The sequence below is a fragment of the Patagioenas fasciata genome, chromosome 26 (genome assembly GCF_037038585.1).
Source record: "Patagioenas fasciata isolate bPatFas1 chromosome 26, bPatFas1.hap1, whole genome shotgun sequence".
In the NCBI taxonomy this organism is placed as follows: domain Eukaryota; kingdom Metazoa; phylum Chordata; class Aves; order Columbiformes; family Columbidae; genus Patagioenas; species Patagioenas fasciata.
In genome coordinates, this window is record NC_092545.1 from 5,524,369 (window position 1) to 5,546,630 (window position 22,262).

General features: G+C 45.5%; 1 long non-coding RNA gene across 2 annotated transcripts in view; it reads left to right on the plus strand.

Moving 5' to 3' along the window:
• The window catches only part of LOC136112069 (uncharacterized), a 92,030-nt gene that overhangs the window by 36,518 nt on the left and 33,250 nt on the right, over positions 1 to 22,262 (plus strand). The window contains exons 7-11 of one of the 2 annotated variants that reach the window (XR_011735850.1): positions 3,117 to 3,289; positions 7,163 to 7,337; positions 8,031 to 14,296; positions 15,715 to 15,841; positions 17,965 to 18,114. This is a non-coding gene — a long non-coding RNA (uncharacterized lncRNA). Of the gene's footprint in view, positions 1 to 3,116; positions 3,290 to 7,162; positions 14,297 to 15,714; positions 15,842 to 17,964; positions 18,115 to 22,262 lie in introns of both variants that reach the window. The other variant, XR_010652796.2, reaches the window with a different exon arrangement.

The window sequence follows — 22,262 nt, forward strand, 5'->3', positions numbered from 1 at the left end:
TATGAATTTGTCAGGGTTCACGTTTTTTCCTCTTATTATTTCTCGTTGTTAAAGGTCATTTGGCTTTAAAAATACGGATAGCCTGCGTCTTTGCTCTAATCCATCTAATGCACTGTATCCAAAGATTAAATCCCTGACAGGATAGTGCCAGATGAAGCCTCCTCCTCTACCCCCAAGCTCTTGCGTGAGTGGATTCTGGTAACAACAGGGCCGAGATTTCACGAAATACACGTTATCGTTCGCGATAATTGATGGTGAGAAATGTACGGAACAGGAGCGTTTGCTGTGACAGGGGCCAAAACCAAAATAGCAACCCAGATATCAAGGTAGAGCTTCCACGCAGGACCCTGTAGTCGCAGGTTTAAAGATCGGTAGGTGATTTAGTGGAAAATACCAAGAACTGACGTGGTGGTACCAGTTCAGCAGTGGCCGATGTAGGATCTTGTTCCACCAAGCTGACTTCTGTAGATGTTTTCAGTCTGCAAAGCCCCATCCTTTCCCCAAATCTCATAATCCTACAAACCATCATAACCCAGGATCGCTTCTGAGGGTCTTGGCAGTGCTGGCTTTGCCCTGGAGCTGTTGAGATGCCAGTCTGACACCAGCACTGTTCCGTTCATTATTTAACAGTCCCAGTGGGGGTTAAGACAATGATTTTTAGGAAGATGTAGGTCCTTTGGGGCATCTCAGTGGAGGTCAGGCTTTCCAACGTGCTCCGCTCCCACTGTGTACACATCATCCTGTTTGTAGCCCTAGCCTGGAGTAAACTCTGCTTAGTACATCTCTTGTGCCTTGGGTCCCAGGAGTTCTCTCCTCCAACTGTGAGGAAGATAAAGGTGTATTTAGACTTCTGTGTCGTTTGGTTGGCCACTTTTTCCTAAGTTAGTGTAAGCAGTTTATTCCACTTTCAGGTAGCATCTCGCTGTTGATGCCAAAAAACGCAGGTTAAGGTTGATCTGCAGGTGGTTCCCAGCCTCATAATCAGGACACCAATGCCAAGGGAATGTCCGTTCCTGTGCACACTGGAGTCAAACATTGCTTGGGTATGAGCTGAGGTTCCCTGCAGTGATGCAGGGGGATCTATATGCTCCAGCATGGTCTGGATATGCCCTCTGGGACCCTGGCATCTTATTTTGTTTGCTAAACAGAGTCTACCTAATGAAATCTGTGCCGTACTGTCCTTCACTTGTTATTAATAAGCTGTCTGACTCAGAGCTTGTAGCTTTGAGTTCTTACTATGACAACAAATAAAGTGACAAGCTTGAAAAGAAAGAGCTTGTGTAAGAGGAGGAGGGTTCTGCGAACCCTCTGGCCAGGCTGTTCCACGGTTCGTCCAAACAACTGTTTTGTACCAGAAAGTTTCGGGGAATTGTTACCTTCTGGCCCATGGCTCTTCAACGGCTGCTTGTGCATCGATAGCTCAGCTGGGAGCTCAAGTTCCAGTGCTGAAATCACATCTTAAACTGCGGAGCAGCCAAATGCAGGTCTGAGCATAAATCCACAGGTCCAGGAGTCTCCATCTTGTTGTGATTTCCATACTAGGGCAATGCTTAACTTGGAGAGGGAATCGTATTCGTACGAATGGGGTCGTGTTTGTTATTTGAAGCCAGCTAAAGTATGCCATAAATCATTTGCTTTATTGTTCTGGGGTTTGTTTGCCCTTTTTTATTTCTCCCCCCGAAGAGAAAGCAAATACTCTCACTGCTGCGGATGGAAACCTGTGCCCTGAAGGCACAAATATGGCCAATATTGATCTTGTATGAGTCTGTAGAGCCCTGGTTCCACAGGACGTGTTTGGCTGGGGAGCCGCGTCATCTCCGCACAGGCTTTTGTCCCAGCTTAAGGCTTAGCAAGGTGTGTCCGAGCCTAAAGTAGCTGGTTTACTGCAGGCTTTACTGGGCCATCTTCCTTGTGCTGGAGCAAGAAAACCCCCTCTTTGCTTTGGGATTGACGGGATGCACTGAGTGTAGGACTGGCCTAGGCCTGAATATCAGGCAGCGTGGTAAACCAAACATTTTGGGGTATCATACACTCTTGTGTAGTTATTTAGTGCCTCCTGGGCACTACAGAGTCTCCAACCAGAGCTGCTGTGTCCCTAATCATAAACCCTTGTGTGAAGGGGGTAGGAATTGCTCCATAATTTAGTACAGGTGGAAATTGCTCCGTAATTGAGTACGGATAGAATTGCTTTGGGACAGCTGGAGTAAAACCCTGCGCTTGCTGCTCCTCCGCTGTCCCATCCCCTCGAAGCAGATGCTTTCAAATAAACGACCAATTTTTCACTCGACATCCCCCGTGTGAGCAACACGGATGGTAAAGAATGTCAAACCCAACTTGTGGTTGGTGGCAAAATGTCTGTAGCCTCCAATACCTCCGCTGCTGGTTTAAAATTGGTAGAATTCTACAGAAGTTTCTCTTCTACTTGAAAATTTGGGGGTGAAAATCAGGAAGTCAATGAGGAGAGGAAAGGGCAGTTCTGTCTAAATCCCCCAGTTTGCTTTTTATACTTCTCTGTGGGTTTGAAGTACTTAGTTAAAACAAAAAGCTTTTATACTAGAGGCCAAAATGTAGGATATAAAGATGATCCAAAGCATAAAATAAGAGGATGGATTAAACGGAGAATAAAAAGGGAAAGAAATGAAGAACTTTTGTGGTTAAGTGCTAGGAGCTTTGGAAAATAATGCTCAAATTAGAAGCATGTGCTCTAGAAAGTTACAACATAGGTATTGCAAAAAATGCATTCTTCCCAGAGGATGGGGATGAATTAGGATTCAGAATTATGAAATGAGCTGGGGAAGAGATGTAGCGTTCTGCATAGGAAAACAGAGTGTAGATCAAATGTAGCTTATGTAGGTAATGGTCAAGCACAATGTGTGGAAGGAGAGCACGTGTGGAACGCCGGTGAGAAGTGGTGTCCCCTTACATGAGAGAACTGGGATAGAGAAGGTCTTGAGATTAGGACTGGAGGGGACAACTCCTTGGTTGACTGGATTTGTCCACTTTAGAGAGATCCTGATTTCTGATGGCTGAGCAGGTAAAGGGTGGAGTGGGCACTTGTAAGCTCCTGACACGAGTGGAGTTGAAAGGATTAAATTCCTCTTGTCTGCTATTTTCAGTGAACTTTCCTGCCTGTGGATTGAGGAGCCGCATTAACGGGGCGGTGGAGTTTATGGCTTATGGATGCAGAGGGAAAGGGAAAGAAATGGCCAAAATCATTCGATCCAGACACGAGACAAACCCTTTGCTACATTTGCAGTAAGCGACGGTGATTTCCCAGTTGGAGAATTGGGTAAGTGAAAGAGAATTGAGAGCTGGAGACTGAAAACACGAGTTAGAAACGTCACCCCTGTCTGTATGTAGAGCTCAGGCGGATGCAAAAGCTGGTTTCTGTGTCCCTATCCAGCACTTTTCTCGCAGCACGGATGTTGGTGCTGTGCTTTACCAACCAGAACCAGAGGGGTTTTCTGTCCCTGACACCCTTTGTGATGCTCTTATGACCTCAGGATCCATCCCACCCCCTACAAGCCTGAGGCCGCCTATAGGTCTTTGTGTTTTTATCCCCGTGGAATTCCTAGAAGCCAGACAGAATTGACTTTCACACGAGAATCTCCCTTGTGCACACACCGGAGCACTCTCTGCACTCAACAAAACATGGGGTTTATTACATTTCCATTGGAAAAAAAGGCGACATTCTCAATTAAGGAGGAAAAATGTTTGGGTTTTCTTTGTGAAATTTGGGGGTGAGGCCAATGGGAGAACAGAGCTTATTTATTTTTACAATACAATGGTAATCAAGTGTGATCAGAATTATGAATATAATATGTATATCCTGGCCTGATACCTGAATTGACATTGGTGTTCATAACGATCCAGGGTAGTGGATTTGCTGTTGCAAAATGAACTTGGTCGCTTCTGTGCTGGAACTGGAAGCAAATACTTATCGTGTAGCGAGTGAAGGGGAAGGGAGGAAGGAAATAAATGAAATAATAGTATTCTAGTAGTAGATTTAACACCTAGGTAAGGAAAATATAGTTTGCTTTTAGTGTCTACCTTGCGGATTCCTGCTGGAACATTAAGGCTTCATTATGGGAGAGTTAAAAACATTGCTTTTGTGACATTAGAACCCAGGCACCTGAAGATCAGCGACCTGTGTGTATCTAATTGCTGGGGTCATAATCAACTCCATGCTTTAATTTTCCGCCGAGTTGTTATTTCTGTCTCTCTCTTTATTTTTGCCTTTCTCCTTTAGCGATGACATTTGCATTCCTTTGAGCAAAATACCAAGGTTAAACTAAAAATAATGCTGCCCATCAGTTTTAGATTAGGAGGAGAGCGGGCCCAGATTTACTGTAAACGCGGACGTCACGATTGCTGCGGGCGCTGCCAGGAAACGGCAAGAATCAGATTAATGCTTTTTTAACATAATCTGAAGTTAGTTTTGATCACAAAGTGGTAACCGCTGTTAATATCTGCGTGGATCCACCTACTTTCCTGAGAAATGAAGATATGTAGAAATGCAGCACCCCCCGAATGCCGGTAACCTTGAAATCGATGAGCGAACGCTCGTTAAACTGCCTTGTGTTGTGCTGGCAAGGCTTTTATCTCTGGTTCTCGATGGGAGTTAATGCAGTTTTGTAAATATGCCCTTGTATCTTTCTTGTGAAAGCACAGATTTGGGGTTTGGGAAGTTCAGTTTGTGTCCATGGAGACAATGAAGGATTTAAAGGAGGGTGATACAATATATAGTCCCACATTGTTATTAGAACCGGCTCTGATTACGAAATCAGATTCTCCTTCAAAGGCGCATTAGCCCGGAAGGCCAAAGTCTACGGAAAGTCATCAGGTTCTCTGTTACCCTTTCAAAAGGTCTCGCCATCCAAAGTATGAGATTATGTTTGATCCCTGCGGCTGAGACAAAATCCGTATCTTCCTTTTGCTGTCGTTTGAAAGGGCTGAGACAGCCGTGAAGTCACAGCATTGTCTTTTCCTCCCCAGTTTATCCAGTGACTTCTTGACAGCTGGAACTTGCAGATGTACTGGATGTACTGGAATCTATGGGGGGTCTCCATACTCTACTGAGATGGATTTTAGGCAGCCGGTCTATGTGACCCAACCACCTTAACAAGAAAAACCAGCAGCACAACGCGTTAGTTGGAATGAAACAACATTCCCTTGACACACCGTATATGTTCTGCTCTCCAGAAAACTGCAGTATTAATGTCCCTAAAACTAGCGGCATAGCCAGGGGACAAAACCAGATCTGGACAGATGTTAGGCTTGAATATGATAAAGCATCGGTGATGCTCACAGTGTTCTTGACTTAATATATTTAAATTAAAAGAGCTTTGCACGGCCCAAGGTCCTGAAGTCCCGCTTGCTCCAAGCAGCGACTGGAGGGTTTAGTCTATGAGCATCAGCTTCTCTTGGGGCAGGGCTGTGGGTCCTTCCTTCATCCATCTGTCCATCCGCGTTCCCACTTCACTGCGTGGATGCCCGGGAGTGCGAATGTTGCCACAGATTTCGTACAGATGGATAAATTAGCACATAGCTGAGAAATCACTGCTCTCGTTCCCAGCCGTAGGCTCTGCTCGCTGTAATTAATCACAAATTTGAAGAGAGACGGCAAAATTTATTCAACATTTATTAGTGCGGCTATAAAGCTTCTATCTTATTAGCAATGGCTTTGGCTGGTAACAGCGGGTATTTCAGATAGGCGCATGTAGTTGAACAGAGACAAGCTGGGAGATGTTCTCTCGCTGCCTTGTTTGTTTTAAATCACATAGAATCACAGTGATTTATGATTTATGATCACAGTGAGACCTAAGCCGCATACTTCGGCGTTCGATGCTCTTCTTAAATGTACATTTCTTATGAAGGCACCCACTCTGAGGACTCTACTGTGCAGTTCACGTTGCTATCACAGCAATTTTGAGTCACAAAAATTCAACAATTCGTGTTGTACCCTTGCGAGCCTCTGCAGAATCGATGCTTACAGTGGGTATTTGTCATCTAGAGCTTGGTAACATTGAATATTGAGGTTCTGCTTGCACAGGGCTTATAAAGGAATGCTAACAATTGATCAACTGCTTTAAAATTGAAAGACTTAGTCCTGGAGGGCAATTAGTTACCTACACCTACAGACAATACCTCCAGCAATGTGTTTGTGATCATTAATAACATCTTGAAGGGATGTGTTCTTAACATGTGATGTGTGTTGCTATCTTTAATGGGCTCACCTTCAGTTATTAACCACTTACACACGCAACTGTAATATTATATGTTCTAACAAATAGTATGGCTGAAACAACTTGCAGTCAAAATTACCTCCTGTAATATGGCCTAAGACGAGCTGAAGTATTTTATGCTGTCAAACAGCTTTTAAAGGCTTCCCCGCTTCCTTTGGCTTTGAGGAAGGGAAGTTGTAAATTTGATTTTGGAGTCGTTCAGCTCTGGAACTTCTGAAACATTTACCTAAGGTTAAAAGAAGTCGTGGTGTAGAGCGGTTGTGATCGCTTTTACATACGCTCACATATGTGCTTTTCTCCTTATGAGGATGGAATGATGAGGAGCAGAGAAGATGCATCATAAAATTAATTCATGTTTTCAAAGCTCTTCTCCTATAATAGGAGCACAAAAAATTGACATTAAAGAGAATAAAAAGTCCCCAAAAAGTATCCGTGAAGGAAAGAGCTTTGTGTTCATTCAGTATTCAACATATGGGTTTCTTAATTTACTGGCTGTAACAGCTGACTTTATCTGTTAGCTAATTACCCAGTGGCATTTAATTGAAACCTAAAAAGAGCACAAGGGGCTAAAAATAATCAGAAAGCCAAAGCGAACACACCACTTGTTGGACATTAACGTGGAGCAGCACAGTGAGTCCTCACACAGTGTTGGTGACGACGGGGTAGGGCCTTTGCTTTAACTGAGTTCCCTGTATGGAATTTACCCTGTTCTGCTGGTTTTAAGGGCTTTAGAGCCTTTTCTAGTCCTCGAGAAATACTGGGGCTGTGCCTAAACAGGTCTGAAAAATGAGTCAGACCATTTCTTCCTTCTGGTAAAGCTTTCCAAGAAATCTGGGGTTTGATTTGTCCTTTATCTTGCTTAACTGTTACGTCTCTTTGACTCTGCATAGACGAGTAGTGTATTTACTTCCCATTAGGACTCCAAAAGGAAGCAAAACGAGCGACCGTCAGCTTGGAAAGTCTGTGTACAGGAGGCAGGGGCCGAACAGAAACCAATGCCACCAAATTAGCATCTTCTCAAGAGACACCACCCGCTCTGTCCCACCTTTATGGCTCAATCCCCACTCCCAGACACTCCGGAATTTTAATCCTGTGAGTAGCACTGTGAGTTTCTATAGGATGTCCACTCTTTATGTTTTGCAGCAACTGCAATGTGCATCTTATGGGCGCAAATCGAGGCCGTGCCGGGGAGCTGAGCTACGACAATGGATGGCAGATGGATCCGAGCAGGCAGAAAAACACAAGGAACCGATTGTGCGCCGGTGCTGGGTCTGACGGACAGTGCGCTGGGAGAAGAGCCACTCGCTTCTGTATTTGCAAGGTCAAAGCTTGCTGTCTCAAAAGAAGCTTTCACTCCCGCCCGGCCTGCAAAGCCAAGTTCGCTTGAGAGAGAACCCCCAAGGCTGTTCTGGTTCATGCCTCCCTGGCAAACAACGGCAGCGGAGTTTTGATCATCAAACACTCTTGTTTGGTAACAATAGAGATGGGAAGACGGCTGTTCTGCTTGGGCAATGCTCGCTCTGACGGGGAGGATGTGATGAAACTGCCGTCTGATTTGTAAACTAAACCAGGGATGTGTGGAATTACTGGAAAAGAATGAATAGGAATGGCCCTGAACGGTGGTGCTTGGCTGAATATAACCAGACCTGGAGCTGGTGTGCTCAGATCCCCTTCCACTTATATCTGGATACACAGGACACAGCTACAAATAGAGCTGGGGAGGAAATGGCTTTCCCGTTCTGCGAATTTGTTCAAGATTTCACACTTGTTTCTGTTTCACAACAGGATGAAACAGAGATATTTTGAAGCATTTCACGGAAGAAACTGAGATTCCAAAATAAAAACCAGCTCGGGGGACGAGATCACCTGGGATATAGAAAACCCACATCCCTCTTTTGCTTCTGTATCCGTGAGGAACGTTTGCATCTGAGGTGAATGTTCAAATTGCCAACCTGGACAATCCATCAGTCACCTTGTGCATTGAGTCTTCTAGGTCCCTAACAGCAAAGGTCTGTCCCTAGTGTGTCGTTTGCCAGCTGATGATCTTCACAGTCACGGATTCACTGCGACCGAAGAATCCCTGCTAAAAGATGTTTCATCCAAAGGAACAAAATGTAAACTTTTTAATCCTATAGAACTCACAACTTCAAAATGTCATTGACTAAAGGACCGGGCAGTGACTGGAGATTAAGATCCTTAAAGCTATGAGATGGTTTGCCATTTGTAATTTGTTGCCTGGACTGAGGATTAAAGGTGCTTCCCTCCCTTCTCAGTACTTGCTGTGGGTTTACAGATAGGATGTCAGGACAGAGGTCCAATTGGACTCATTTCCTTTTATACCACATCACTAATTTTGCAGTTTGCTCTGCAAACAATGTGCTTTTCAACTTGATCCGCGAGGCAGCTAATGAGCTATGGGCCCGTGATCCCAGCAGGCCTGGATGTGGAAAGCAGACACCCCCTGGAAAGCTCGCAGGGTTTCAAACCTGCAGAACCTATTTATTCCTCTGCGATGTAGATTTACACTTCTTCTGCCCTTCATCTCTCCCATCTGCCAATGAAGGGCGTATCGGGGCTGTGTCTGGTCCTGGGTGTCAGGTGTTAGATGTGGTTTCAGTTGTTTGATTCCTCTGTTTGGCCCTCTGCAAAAATCACACTTGCACCCCTTCAGCATAGTCCAGTCTAGTGGTAGTTAATGAATGAGTCCTGGAAATTGCCATAACTGGCTTTGGTTTTAATCCTTGTTCAGTTTCTGAGTCTGAAACCTCAAGGTCTCTCTGACTTTTCCCATTGCCCAGTAATTAGGGAGTAGTATTGGCCAGGATGCCTGGAGGGCACTGGTTGAATTCCTCAGTCCTTGGTGCAGAATCCATCATTAGCAGGAGGAGAAGGGAAGGGAAAACATCGTGTTGTCTGGGCTGGACATCTCAGCCTGTCGGCTGCTCAAACGTTTTGAACCAGAACCTGTCACGCAGATAAATGGCACATTATTTCTGGCCGACTTGGGGTCCCTGCGTTCCCAAGCAGAACATCCTCTTCCGCGGCCTGAAACACCTCATTGCACGTTTGGATTCAATACACAGAGAATTTCAGCGTTAAAACAGCTGCTTTTATGTTGCAGACCCACGTTCAAGTGTTGGAGATACAAGGAGCTATCAGAATTCTGCCAGGCCTCTTCTAAATTCTGTCTCTGCATACAGAAAATTGGGGTCCATTTTAGAGACTTAACAAGCCCCAGCGTATTAAAAAGCGTAGTTAGTGTAATGGAGCACGAGGCGTGTGTCTGCCAAAGCAGATCAGCCAGTTCTAGGTCATTTTAACCCGTATCCTTTGTTAATTGTTGTTTCTGGATCAGATTTTCCTGTGCCCGTTTCTCTGCGGGTTATGAGAATGGCTGGTATCTCAAGCCCATTTCAGTGTCTGGCTCTCTCTATTCAACAATCCAGATGTTTTTTACCATAGGCATTTTATAAAAGCCTAAAACAAATAAATACACGGTCCTATCCCTTCACCTCTCTTGGGATTAAATATTCCCAGAGTGTTACTAAGGCTGATGTGTGTTTTCTGCTCTTAAACGGCAAATTCACACAGATACCATTGCAGGTTTGTACATCCCAGTGCTTGAGAATTGGAGTCATAACACAGCCTGGCGACTTTGTGCTCTCTCCCCGTGGGACCCTGCCCCAGTTTCATCTCACAGCTGATGTTAAAGGCCAGTATGTCAGCAAAATAACCCAAAAAACCCATCGTGCTCCAGCCTGGATGTGCAGGACAAAGTAAACAAGAGCTCTCCCTCCTCTGCGTCCCCTTCCCACCACCACCAACCAGCATTTACAAATGAGATGATTTGTAGCTGCATCAGTGGAACTTTAAAACAAGCGTTTCCCATTTGAAATACCAAGTGGTTTTATAATGGGAAAAACTAACCAAGAGGTCTTACATGTCTTTGCTGTTGTTGTTTATAATCACGGTCGACAGGAACGTCATCTTGTAATACTTCGCCCACTTATCTTGCCACACGCTTATTCATACCAGAAGTGGGGATGGGATTAAAAGAGGCTTATGCGATTGTTATGTTTTGTAACCTCTTCCTATTTTTAAAAGCCATGCGGTCTAGGGCCAAACTGTATGAGTTTAACTCAGCCCAACGTCACCTCGTTGCCATCTGAACCTTCGTTAGTGCACACAGGTTCTGGGGGTGGAATTAAAACAGGCTGGGAGCTGCTCTAAATGATGCTCTGGGGTAATTAAGGGCGCAGAGCTCTGCCAGGCTGGCAGCGTTGCCATCCAAACCATCCCTGCTGGGAAGGGGCCGGCTGCTCTCCATGCTTTTCCCAATTCTGAATTGTTTTGCACCAGGTTGGGCTGGAGATACAAGTCTAGTCCAAGATTATCCTGTGCCTGGTTGATTTAGCTGTAGGGACAAGGCCAGGAAATGTGAAGAATCTGTTTAAGTGGTGGGTTAGAGAGTTGCAGAAATTAAGTAGGACATGAAGGCAACTATGGTGGTTGACCATTAGGCTTGAAAATATAGAGTGTGATTCATCCATACATTGCTCAACCTGAATTCTAGGCCTTGTTTTCCAAGGATTCCCTGCACCGAGGACATCAGGCCTGGTTTACCCATTTCCGAGCTGCACCGTACGGTAGGAACCCAAAGGGAGGTGAAACGCCTCGCACCACAAACTTGGAACATTGAATCCTCAGTTGTCATTTTTTTTTGCTCTGTCTTTCATCTAGGACTAATGACCAGGGTACTAATTAGTGCCAGTGGAAGAAAAGAGCTTAAATGCACACTTAACCACAAAAAATAGATGGAGATTTCCCAAACAAATTTAAGAAAAGCCAGCGAGTATAAATCAGTTGCTGGAAAGTTTAACTAAGTTAATTGGGAATTGCTTTGAAGTCGGTGTGTATAAACAAACATATATACGTAATTATTTACCACCATGGTATTTAGGAATTTGCATGTGACAGGGTACCAAGCTATTCAAAACACATTTCTTCCACTTTATTATTGTTCCTAAATATCTCCTAGAGATCCCAGGACAAATAAATGCCCAGTCCCAGAAGGCATCGGGTAAGCAGATAAAAGAGGGAGCGCTGGGTAGCGAGACAGGTAGAACACAAGCGAGGTGCGCTGAGATGAAGTCATGCAATTAATCAGCTGCAGACTCGTTAATACAGCTCATTCCCTGAGCATCTTTCCATTGGGAAATTCTGCATTTACAGACAGAGTCACGTTTACAGGTTGGAGCTTTGGCCCGTTGGCCACCATCACCTTGCAAAGTCTTCTCATTCTACTGAGCCAGCGTCCGTGTCCTTTGATATCTCGACAGTGCTGGGACCGTTCCCGGAATTGTAGGGGTTTGTGTTGCCTCTGAAAATGGAATAATCTCTATTTTACCATGCTGCAAGGGTCATTTCTATGGGATTTGTTGCTCATGCATGCCAGCTTACATCTCTGCAGCTCTTGGGGGCGTGCAGCACGAGTAACTCATTAGTGTTTCTTGCTCCAGGCAACTCTGATTCTGCAGTTCTAATACACCTGGCAATTAGCAGCAGCATCCGGCTCTCTGCAGCGGGTTTTCATGTCTTGTGTATGAACCCATTCTTAAATTACCCCAGCCGTCCAGCCTAGAAGAAGAGCAAAGAGCAGTGCGTTATCTGTTTGTGCAGGGGGTGAGGTGTGATGTCTTCGGTGACACAGAACAGCCGCGGGTCTGTCGTGCTCCTGCGCACGCAGACGTGACTGCAGCAGCGCTACTGGACACGCAGGAAGGCAGGAGAACGTCATTAAGGGAATCTGGATCTAATTCTGCCCACAGGAGCCGATGATGTGGTTGGTGGTGGCTTATGCCAACAGAAAAGCTGGTCCACTGAAGCTCATCCAAGAATTTGGGGTTATTGAGTTAAAAACTGCTAAGGGTGTGTTTTCACCTGCAGCTGATAAGGAGATGGATGCTCTGATTAATTATCCTTGTTTGGAATAAATAGATGAGCTTTCGTAAATCTGGAGCTACACGTGATATGGCTTGCACTGTAATTGGGTTGTGTTGGGGGACAAAACACCCAGAACCAGGGATACCAGGGGAAAAATGTGGGCTCTCTCCTTTCCACCTTGTGTTTCAGCTTTAAATATGCTGGGATAAAGGTGCTGAAGTCTGATTCCACCTGGATCCATGGTAGTGATCCTGGTTAAGTCAGTCCTGCTTCTGATTAGGACAAATAATTCCTAGCAGAGAAATTCAGAAAGAAGGACCTGAAATTCCTCCGCCACCCAAGTTTGGGCTGTGTGCTTCAACTAACAGACCGGGCTCAGGTCTGTCTTCATTTCTCATCAATCCTTTCAGCCCCAAAGCAGTTCCAGCTTACAGAAAGCTCAGCTTGCATGCACAGGGCTGTGAGCAACTGTCAGGACTGTCCTTCAATGCTAAAAGGACATTTCGCCAGAGCCTTTACTCCTCCGCCCAGTGCCACCCAGAATGGGTTGGTCATTTTGGTTTCGCTCGTGTCATTTCAAAGACTTTGTCTTAGAAAACCGTTCCCACCCATTGGAATCTCAAACTGTGAAGATGGGCAAATGGGCCCCTGCCTGGTGCTTCCAGGGAGCCTGCGTTTGCACCGGAGTTTAAGCTTTAAAATAGGCTTAATCTGATCTCCAGGGAGTGGGTTTAGAGCTGCACCTCGCACACTCTGCTGAGTTACCACAGGTTTTGAAGGATCAGCTTTTGCTCTGCTGTGTGAGAGACAAATATTGGGGTGTAGGAGGAAAGGGCTGCCCCTAAGTGACTGCAGCTGGTAGGTCCAGTTTTCCCATTCCTTCCTCCTTTCAACACTTATTTTCTTCTCTGGGACAAAGGAGCAGCAGCCTATAAATTGATCATTTGAAAGGGGGAAAAGAAAAGGCAAAGCAGTGAGATCAAAAAATGTGGATCGGGGCACTTCGAGCATGTTTCTAGCATTTTGAAACAGCTCGCTTTGATTTAATAAGAAAAGATTGACAGATTTGTTGTAGCGGAGATTACATTTCTCAAGTAAATTGCTTAAGTTCCAGGAAAAAAAAAAAACAACTGAAAAGAGAAAATTCAAAAATTGGGTTTCTCAGACAAGGAGGTTAAATTAAGAAAAGATTTGAAACCCGAGCAGAAATGGAATAAAAATGTTTTCCATTATGTTCCCGTATGTGCCGAAAGCCAAATTTCCGAAGTTTTGAACCTGCAGGAGCCACGGCAAATGCTGCATGAATCGGTGCTTTTTAAATGGAAATCCATTAGAGGCTGAATTCTGAGAAAGGAGAGGATGCTGCCGAGCAAGCAGGACATTCACGTTTCATCGGGGAGAAGAAAACAACCGAAAATCCCCCAACAAAAGACATTCGTTAAGGTTTTACGTGTAATAAGAACAATTTAGGGCGCACTCGTAGTGGTTAAAGGACAAAGACCACTGAGTTACCCAACTCCTGTTGTAAGGTGTGGTGCTCCCTTCATTGGTTTTTCTCTCTGGTTAAATTGGATGTGAAATATTGGTTGGTCCTGCAAGGTTTCTCCCTCTTGCAATGCAAAGCACTGGCTGGGTGACTCAGGGCTGGATCTGCGCCCCAGCTCGGAATGCACAGTAAGTTGCCACGTGTGCTTATCGCTGCTCTCCAGCACAGGGCATTCCTGTATTTTTATCTATAAAATAAAACTACGGCTCCCACTGATGGTCTCGATGCTGGTAGCAAAACCAGCGCTTTGTAAACTTGTTTAGAACGCGTTTTTCCATCAGTGGCGATGGAATTATCATTTCAACTTTTCTGCTTTTAATGTAGCACCGACACTTGTCTTCCATCAGGGAAATACTCCACCGTTCCCATTTAACACCGTCGTTTGCAAATAAACTCTTTGTCTGGCTTTCCATTATGGATTTGAGAACTTGATGAGGAGCTGTTTCTCATTTTCAGTTGTGCCAGGAATCACAACCATCCACGCGAACCCAGAGAGGGTTGGAGGGACCATCCCGCATGAACGAGAGCACCAGGGCGACGCGAGTCGTGCACGGGCCGAAAGGTAACGTTGAATCATAGCGTGAACAGCTACCAACAGGTGGCTTTTGCAGTGTACAAGTTCCACCAGTTCTACAAAATACGGGGGTTTGATTTATCGCTCCTACTGAACTCAATGAGAGCAGGTTAAGTGCTGCGAAACTTCCACCTCTTTTATAACTTTAGCGGGAAACACACACCTAAATTTAACTTGTTGCCTCCCGACATGATTTCCAAGGCTCTTCCAACAACTACCATCACAAGGACTTAAATAAACACTTTAGCCTTGTTTCCAAAGATTTCTAAATGATAGCCAACTGATGTCCTTGGAAGGGACAACTACATTTGAATAAGTTCACTTGTTATTTGTTTTCTATCTTCGTGTTTTTCATGATAAATAGGTGGGTCCGATGCCTGGGTGAGCAAATTCTGACGGAACTTCTCCAATTCAGAGGGATGAGTTAGTTCTTTTTTTCCAATGCTACTTCATACATCATATGACAAGACACATCTGCTCAGTGACTAATATAAAGGGAATATCCCATGCGTGTAAGAGGCACAAGCCTGCCTCACACTCAACCTTTCTGAATTCTTTTCGAGGGCTGGTTATGCAATAAATAAATGGGGACAAATTCATCCCAGGGAAGAACTTTTAGTCAGCCTTGAAAGCAGCAATTTGGCTTGGAAAAAACTATCCAACATCAAAATAATAATGAGCGCATGTTCCTGCTGACAGTCCTGGAGACAAGAATTCTCCATGCAGCCAGAGCCAGCGTCTTGAGTGCTCACTCCTTCATACCTTAGCTCTTCCATATGGAAAACCCTCAGCAGAGGGAGAGAGCGGGAAGGGTTTGGAAGGCTAAATGCCTTGAGATTTGGCTTTTGGGTGCGCTGAGCCTCGAAAAGCAGCGGTGAGGACACCGGTGGCACCGTGGTGAGGACACCGATGGTACCACGGTGAGGACACTGATGGCACCTCTTGCTCTTTGCTGCTGGGCCTAAGGGATCCCCCAGGGAAATTGGGGGGTGAAGAAGAGAAGCCATTGCTGTCTTCTTGCTGGCCGAGGTGCCAATAAACCAGCGAATATTTGCTTTTTGCAACCCATAGGCTGGTTCTGTGGGACCTCCCTGGAGGAGCTCCCGGAGGGCACTGAAGCGAAGGGCGTTTGGTCGGTGCCATCTGGAGTTGTCAGCTGAATGATGTAGGACTCGGGGACCAGTGTAATGAATAAATGCAGCCGGTAGCCCCAGCGGTCCTTGGAGCTTTGCAATACTCCGAAACAGTTGTGCAATAAAGAGGAAAATAAGAACGTATTGAAAAGGAGTATTTCATCAACTGGAGGCTGGGGAATAAATCAGAGAAAACCATGTTCTGAAAGTAATGTATCTGCTAGGTTTGGCCTGTCTTGGGGATTTGTTTGCCTTCTTTTTTTCTATTCACAGATTGTTCATCTGCAAATTGTGGTCCGCAGCTTCAAATGGTGGATAACTGCATCATGCTGTTGAAGTTTATGAACCAGTGTCACCAGTGGAGCTCTGTTACTTCCACTAGCTGAAATATTGGCCTTATGTATGTTTTTATGACCTTTTTCATTATTCTTGATTGTTTGATGATGACAATATATTCCTTCCTCTGTGTAAGTGACCCGCTGCATCTTTTGTTCTCCTTTTTGACAAATTAAAATTCAGAACAAAAGTAATTGCTGGCATAGCAGGTCTCTTGGGATAAGGGAGGGGAGCACTCCAGGGAGGGAGAGCAGGATTAGCTCACGGCTGGGTAATCTGCACATGAATCACCACGAGGAGCTGGATCTTTGGGGTCCATCTCCAGCACGTCACCCTGGGTTTTGGGAACCCCCCGGGCACTCGGGCGGGATTGCTGGTGGTCGTGGCAATAGCAGAAGACAGTTTTTTGGTCCTCGGGGAGTTTTAGAGCTGTAGACGTTCTTCTCTCTCCCAAAGGCGAGACATAAAGTTGAGCGCTGAATAATTTGCTGGTTGTTTTGCTCAAGTAATTTTGGAAGGCCTCTATCTTTTGCTGGGGGTTATTTTAACACCCAGCCCCCCCCCCACAGTGGAGCCCTTGCATATGATGCCATTTAAACCCACCTTGCTATAAATACTGCCCTGTCTTTCTGGAACTGTTCAGAAAGGGGATATTGTCCCTAGCTGACCGTTTCCCATTAGGAGTTTTGATTTTACGCTATTTCTAACAGCCCGCAATCAGTTCATAAACGATTATCAGCCATAAGCTGTAGATTAAGCAGCTATGCCGGTCCTGTGCCAGCCTCCGACTGAAGCTATAGCTCCGTTTTACGGATCAGCACTATGGATTTATGCTGCTTAGCCTCTCCTTTGAAGCAGGCAGGCAGTCGTTACCGCGTCAGTGGAAAGACGAGGGTAATATTGTGAATGGCAGGGTTCCAGTCCTTCCGAAGCGAAGCCGTGGGATGATTGCCTTTTGTTTAAATGTCAGAGGATCAGAGATGTCAGGGGCGAGAAACAGCCTTTTAGATCATCAAATCTGCATCACAGCCTAGGAAAGAGCAAAGCGGTGTGAGCGTCAGCGTTATCCCGTTGGAGTTGCTGTGAATTGCCCCTTCGGACTGACACCCCGGCCAAACCCGAGCGATGGAGCGGCGCACGGCATTCAACGGTCACTGAAGAATTTTCCTGAACGCCACATATGGCCGTATTTTATATTTCACGGTTAAAGTAATATGAACTATGTCAGGAATTAACATGAAGGAACTTTGGAGGCCAAGCTAATCAAAATTCTTTAAAGTATAGGCAATGAACCATAACCTGGATGTAAAATATTTCCCGATAGTTTTTATAACACAACCAGCTGTACTCTGATTACCTCACACTCGTACACTGAAAATAGCTCTAAGATGCTACTGCTCACGAAGAAAAGGACTATTTGGGGTCCAAACCAGCACAACACAGCAACATCCACCTTCTACCAGCTGAGAATCCAGCCGCTATTTCTTTAAATTTAACCCTGTTATGTAGCCAGAAGTAAGCGTTACCCCTTTTCCCTCAGTCTTGCTAATCACAAACCAAGCAAACGTCCATCCCTTACCTTCCTTGCTCAAGCACGGTGTGGTCCAAGTGTTTACCCTCTAGATTTTCAGGCTCAAGGTACTTTGAGCAAACCAAGAGCTAAAGCAGCACTTTGAGGGTGCAAAGTTCTCCTGGCCCCGTTTCAGAGCTGGGAAAAGTGGGGAGTTCAGTTAACTTGGCTGCTCAGGTCTCTGGCAGAGCAGGAAAGAAAAGATGTTCTCCTTGACACCTTAGTTTACCGATCAGATTAACCTCTCTCTCTTTACTCTACATTTAGTATATTATCCTTTTTTTCCCCCACATTGGTTAAATCTATTTGATTTTTATTTTTTTCATTTAGTAGTTGTTGTTTTTTTAATGTGCTTTGGCAGGAGCTGTGATTTTTTGGTTAGTAATCCACTTATTTTGTGGTTTAGAAAATCTCTCAAATAACAACTTGGCCGCGTTGTTGACTGTCATTGTTGGCCGCTCATGTGGCATGAGGAACATGCAAGAAAACACGTCCTTCCATGTTTAACCCCCAAACAAAACCCCCAATCCGCTTCCTACCATGGGGGCTGGAGAGGGGCATAGCTCAAATATTGGATAGGTAAAAGCTCACTGTTTCTTTCTATTCTTTATGCTTAGGAACTGATGGGAGCCCGTTTTCAGAACCTGGAGATGAGGTCAATGCGCCTTCTTCTGGAGGATGGGGAAAAGAAGCTGAGCAAGTAGCAGCTGCCTTTCAGTTGAACATATAGAATGGCCATAGGATGTTTGAGGATGTCGAATTTCGTTGTAAGTAACAAGTTTATTTGCATATGTTTGTTCATGCTTGTGGTTACGGCAAGAAGACTAAGACTAAACCCTCGGAGAGCAGATGTACCGGGTATTTGGAGTAAGCTTGTTGTATGTATTTATGGTACATTCTATAGGTCCCAGGCAAGATCTTGGCTCCCTTGCCAAGGGAGCTGTATAAACAATTTGTAAGAGCCTGACTCTTCTCCAAGGAGCCTGAATGGGCCAGGGAAACTGTTCGACGGAGGAAGAATTATTAGTTCCTCTCCACAAATAGAAAACCAGGCAGAGGATGAGGAGTTGTCTTGCCAAAAATCACGTATAGCCAGGGTGACAACCCAGATCCCTCAGTCTCAGCCCAGCGCTTTAAAACAGGAGATCAGAGGAAATGGGTGAGTTTACCTCTATAAAGCAGAAGTTTGGAGTCTCAAATGGGCTTTTGGTCAACTCAGGTTATGGGCTCGGAGACCAACAGAATATGAGTGGGGACAGAATGTGAGGGACGCAGGAGCAGTCAGGTTTTATTGGCCTGTTGGAAAAAAAAGAAGCCCAGGTATTATTAATGGCAGTGTCATTGCCTGAGTAAAGACCGCAGGACTCTAACCACACTTTGGAACCCCTGTTGCACAGGCCACTGCAAAGTGTTCCATGGAAGGCCCATTGCTACGCAGCATGGGACCTGCTGCACACAGAATCATGGAATGGTTTGTGCTGGAGGGACATTTTAGGTCATTTAGTGCCACCCCTGCCATGAGCAGGGACATCTTCACCAGCTCAGGTCGCTCAGAGCTCCATCCAGCCTGACCTGGGATATAATGGGGCATCCACCACCTCTCTGGGCAACCTGGGCCAGGCTCTCACCACCCTCATGAGGAAGAATTTCTTCCTTATATCTTATCCAGATCTTCCCACTTTCAGTTTAGAACCATCGCCCCTTGTCCTATCGCAACAGGCCCTGCTCAAACCTGTCCCCATCTTTCTTATCATCCCCTCTTAAGTCCAGAAAGGCCGCGCTGAGGTCTCCCAGAGCTTCTCTTCTCCAGGCTGAACACCCCAACTCTCTCATCCCATCCTCATAGAAGTTTTCCAGCCCTCTGATAATTTTTGTGGCTCCATTGGCCCCTCTCCAACAGGTCCATGTCTGCCCTGTGCTGAGGGCTCCAGGGCTTTATTGGGAACCAGTATGGGCTTCCTTCAAATGATTCATGTGTCATCTTCCCCAGGCTGCGGTGGTTATCGCAATCATTTCTTGCTTTTAACCACATTCACTTAAGGACTCATTTGAAGAGTAATAAATCTGGCTCCAGGCAGCAGACTCTGTGGTATATATTAGACGACTGGAGAGTCTAAACTGTTCAACCACTGTCTTGTTTAGAGGCTGTTTTGAATGTTGCTTTTCCCTTATTGCAGGCTTTACTAATTATTTAGTTTTATTGCAGCGATGCTAACGAGGCCCGGTGCTGCGGCAGGACGGCGTTAGGCAAACACACAGTAAAACGTCGGAGCCTGGATCCTGAATAAATACACAGTTAATTAACTCTCAGAGGTTAATAGAGGGCTGGAACGCTTCTAGGACATTTTAGGTTGGGTTGGACCTCATGGTGGGTCCTCTTGCCGATCAGCAGAGGCGGCAAACTCCCCTTTAGCAGAGTAAATGTCTTAAAATTCAGAAAGAAAACTTTCATGTGGCCTTGAAGAAAATCCTTACACGAGCTGAACTTGGCTGGATGTGCTTCTTTCTCCATGTGGAAACCGGTTTTAATACCACCTTCCTGTAGATACACTACAGGACACATTCAGGCTGTGTTAAGTTGTTAAATATTGGAAGTTCTCACTATCAGTCCTTCTAGCAGTGGCCATTACCTTCAAAAAGATGATGGGAAGGTGTTAAATGGTGCTTTTGCTTGAAAGCCCCCCTCTTGTTTCTCAATGGGAAGCTGCTCAGAAGGTCAGAAAAGCAACAGGGAAGCAAGAAGTGCCTGTGATGTAAAACTTCCTCTGATTCCCAGAAATTAATAGCTCACAAACAGTTGGTGTAATTTATTGTAGGAGGATGTTGGGGAACAGAGGGGAGAAGTGACTGGAAGTGACTAAAGAGCCAGAGCCTAGAACGTCTGACATGGAGCTGGCCGACCAAACCACCATCATATCCTTTCTTTTCCATGTAAATCACGTTGGATGATGAAGACAGTGGAATTTTACAGTGGTTCGTGAGCAAACTCGATTTTCAGGTTCAGTAACATTGCAGATCAGTAGTTGCTGTTTTCAGTTCCCAGGTTAATTTTATGGAATATTTTGCGTTGTGCCAGACTCTAATTAATTCCAAATGATTTCTGCTTTCCCTTACTTCTTTCCCCTTTTGCACGTTACTGTCTTACAAAGGAACTAACCTCTCAATTCTCTCTGAGACCGGTAATTACATGCATAAGTGATGAGAAATCTCCAGCATTTTTCTGCAAACCAATTACAGACATTTAGGATGAGGATAATACACTTCCTTAAAAATACGTTAAAAACTCATTTAAACAAAAGTAAATGAAATAACATTGCTGAGCCACTGAAGAGAGATTTCAAGGTATGGTTTTAGAGGATGCAAAAACCATGGGGTTTTACATGATATTTTTCAGATTTCTGATGTATCTCAAGGAATTGTGACTTTCATTGAAACAAACTGTTCCCAGGACATCAGCTTGTTGAACTGTTACCCTGCTTGCCAACTGCATTGGGTGAAGCACTTGGTAGTTTTAGGGTAGCTCTTTGCGTTCACCTTTTATAACAATAAAAATCAACCTGATAAGAGACACTTTCTATAATGCAGTGTTGAGTTTTCAGCAGCTTTAGGTAGCCGTTAGTACCATATATTATATTTAAGCTGGTGTATATAGTGCCTAAACCTCCGAGCAGGTGAACCTGTTCCCTTTTGCACCAGACAGGTGGAGCTAAAGTGGAGATTAACCCGTTTAGATAGGAGGATTTGCACAGAATCTTTCTCCAACACGGCGCTGCCGATGGATCTTTCACCGTTGTTGATTTCTGAAGGATTTGTACAATTTCCACTTGTTGCGACTTGGCCTGTGCCTGAAAAAGTTGTCATCCATCTCCCCACTTCATCACAGCATTAATCAACCGGCGCATTGTTCGGATCTCCCCGTTCGCTGCCGCTTCAGCCTTGCAGATTGATTTAATCACATGTTAACGTGCTCAGATTTATTAAGCTTCCCCAAGGTCCCTAAGCAGAGGGGTGAAGAAGTTGCTGGGGCATTTATTAGTGGTAAAACACTCACCCTGCACTTGTGTCAGGTCAGCAAACATTCCAGATATGGAGTCAAGTGTTGGGGTGGATGTGCAGAAGGAGCCAAGGGTTGGGACAAAGTCCTGGGCGACAGGGATGGTTCATATTCTGAATTTCTGGCATCACAGAGCAACAAAGAAAGGGGTCAAGGACTTTTGGTAGAGATGGCGCAGCGAGGTTTCTCTGCTGCCCGTGTTCTCCTGTCTGTTTGCATTCCCGTCTTTATCGCTGCAGAGATTTGCCCCGTTTGTCATAGTGCTAACATTGTAAAAGCCTGTCCTTGGGGTCACAGACCCGCTCTGCTGAATCAGAGCCCTTTTTCTGCCTTTCCAGCGTTGTCTTCTTCCCATCCCGCTGCCCCGTTGCCAAGTCCCACATGACAGCGTGAAGCTTTTCCCTAAAACAAGGCTTTAAAGGGACAAAAAAAAAAGATAATCGGAGAGCAAAGGCTAGAAAAGCAAAGCATTGCTGCCTTTTTTTTGTGTGTGCATCCTCCCCTTTCCCCCTGGGAGCTGAGTAACCAGAGTCAATGCATGAGAGTTTAATTTGGACAAGTTGCCGGCGTGGCCTTGGGCCCGCATCCCCCTCCCTGGGCTTGCGTCCCCCTCCCTGGGCTTGCATCCCCCTCCCTGGGCTTGCGTCTCCCCTGGGCCAATGTCCCCCCTGGGCCAATGTCCCCCCTGGGCCAATGTCCTCTCCCGGCCAGTGTCCCCCTGGTCCAATATATCTCCCCCAGACCAGTGTGTCCCCCCTAAACGAGTGTCCCCCCCATCCCAGGCCCCGTTGCGGGCCCGGTGGGGGTGAGGGCTGAGTCAACAGCTCGGACGCACTTTCTCAGCAGTCGAATCCGCTCGGG